The 2,534-nt window shown below is 33.7% G+C and overlaps 1 protein-coding gene across 1 annotated transcript in view; it reads left to right on the top strand.

Annotated features, from left to right (window-relative positions):
* Positions 1 to 132: 132 nt before the first annotated feature.
* Positions 133 to 2,534, top strand: part of LOC128251084 (zinc finger protein 91-like) — a 41,267-nt gene continuing 38,865 nt past the window's right edge. The window contains exon 1 of the mRNA XM_052977444.1: positions 133 to 1,222. The gene's annotated coding sequence lies outside the window, so the exon portion shown is untranslated. The remainder of the gene's footprint in view (positions 1,223 to 2,534) is intronic.

Consider the following 2,534-nt stretch of genomic DNA (forward strand, 5'->3'; position numbering starts at 1 on the left):
ATATATATATATATATATATATATATATATACATTCATATGTGTGTGTGTGAAATTTATCCCATAAATTCCACTCTATCTTTATCAGGTGTGGTCTGTAGAGCAAATACTTCTTGACCTAGTTAAGGATTATTTGACGACTAAGTATATAATTAATGTATTCTTTTAAATTCTAAAGGGTTACTCTAAGTTTTAATGATACTGGAATACATAGCCATATCATATTTCTCAGCAATCTCTGGTATTATATACATCGACATTTTATGACTTCACCACATAAATTATACTTTGTGAAGAACTGTCAAAGGCTGATTCCTCAGTTTACTTCATCCACCTGCACGGATACAACCTTGACTAAAGCTGCATAAAGACATCTACTTTGGGCATTGAAATCTAACATCGGTAATTTCCTATTTGACATTTGTAAAATCGAATTTGTTTTAGTTTCAATTTGATTTAGCTTGAATAGTATGTCTCGTGGACGCCCTACTGTTCCTCGTTTTATTGTGAATCCTAACAAAATACAGATCAGCAGATAATCAATGAAAGGCTTACAATTACGACACCAGTTCGATATTTGTTGGATTCAACGACTTGTATTGCTTGATGTGGTCACCGTGGATTGTTGAAGAATTCTCACATATGCCCAGGGCGAAAATCTATTCAAAATAAGTCTAACATTTTTTCTCGCTGTTCGTAGTGTGTATCACTTAAAATTAAGAAATGTTTAATTGAAATAAACTTTTTGGATCACTATGAATTTGCGAACATCAAATAGGAAATTACCCTAATGTGAATGTAATGTAAATAATAGTGTAACAAACAGTTTTGAAGAGGTATAAGTTTCCATTCTCTTTTATGTTTTGAATACATACGCTGTATGCTGTTTAAAATCCAAGGAGGCGAACTCAGGATTTACTGGTCGAGTTAAGTACCTTGTAATTGTTTACCGTAAATTTAATATATTCCTATTATTCGATGTGGTTAGCTAGAATCTGGATTATATCAGAGTACTAATAAGGTACCTGCTCGGTTTCTAAATCTCTATTCTTTTACGTTATGTGTATATTTGCGTGAAATTATTACGAAATACGAATTTATTGCTAAAAGTACGAAGCTACGCGAACGTTGGTATGGTTGAATAAAGTTGAAAACTTGAAAAACAGCTGAATTATTTCTACAAACTTCCAACACACTGATTCACTATTTTTCATCTGGAAACGGTAAGTTGACAAATATTTACTTTAAGGCTGTAATAATGTATGTAAATAAGAGAATCGTGATTTCATCCGTTATATGGAAATAAAAACATGTAACAACTTCGGAAAAGATGTTTCTTCGACTAACAGGCTTTTACTTACAGGAGAATATTTCCAAACTGAAATAATATTGACGTGATATTTTTGAAATCTCAGCATCGACCGTTACATGTGATATAAAGTAAATTACAGATACCGTGGGAAAACGAGAGCTGCCTCTCAGAAGTGATTATTAATTCTAGACAAGGTGACCAGCTGGCAAAATACTCAGCGGTATACCTTTTGGCTCTTTACGTTCTAAGTTCAAATACTGCCGTGCTCAACTTAGCCTTTCATCCTTTCAGAGTCGATAAAATAAAGTAACAGTCAAATATTTGAGTCGATATAATCGGCTACGCCTCCTGCTAAAACTGCTGGTCTTGCGCCAAAATTTGAAACGGTTCTAGGCATATGTTTTAAACTAAGATTCCCCTACTATTCCGTCTCTTTTATTGTCTTATTTAAATATAAAAGCGCTTCAGGTGTTTATGTTTTAAACACTCGAGTTTTAGATAGGCTTTCGTTATAAATATCTAAAATAGTCTAGAAAATTTGTTTTCTGTGAAATTCTAAACGATGAATGTATAATTTTGTTTTCTTAAAGCCCATTGACGTACGAAAACTTATTGTACGTTAACTGTGGTGTGAAAATGTCATTGGAAGTTATTTCTATGACATATTCAATCAGCTCCTAACTCATTGTTACTGACTTTTGAGTCACAGAGACATAAAAAAAAAACACCGGTTGCCAAGCCGTGGAGAACAAACACTGGTTGCCAAGCAGTGATGAGACATTGTCTGTTGCTCCGGAAAAGGGATCTGATGTGAGTTACCTCACTCATCTATGACTTACTTTCAGTTGTTTTACGCCAGGAGCATTGGGACTTTGCCTTTCATCCTTTCGCGGTCGATTAATTAAGTACCAGTTGCGTACTGGCGTCAATCTAATCGAGTGGCTCCCTCCCCCAAAATTTCGGGCCTTGTGCCTAGAGTAGAAAAGAATTTTGTTTGTGTATATATATATATATATATATATATATATATAATCATAAATATATAGTGATTGACAGTAACCTGCTTCTCCAACATACTGAGAATTCAGAAATAGCAGTCAAAGAACTACTGATTTCAAAACTACAAATTATTACTCCAGATTGATAGCGATATTTTTGATACACACAGAACAAAAAACAGTAGAGAAGAGTAAAAACCACTTGCCTTTAGTTAATTTAGTACG

This window comes from Octopus bimaculoides, chromosome 28 (genome assembly GCF_001194135.2).
Source record: "Octopus bimaculoides isolate UCB-OBI-ISO-001 chromosome 28, ASM119413v2, whole genome shotgun sequence".
In the NCBI taxonomy this organism is placed as follows: domain Eukaryota; kingdom Metazoa; phylum Mollusca; class Cephalopoda; order Octopoda; family Octopodidae; genus Octopus; species Octopus bimaculoides.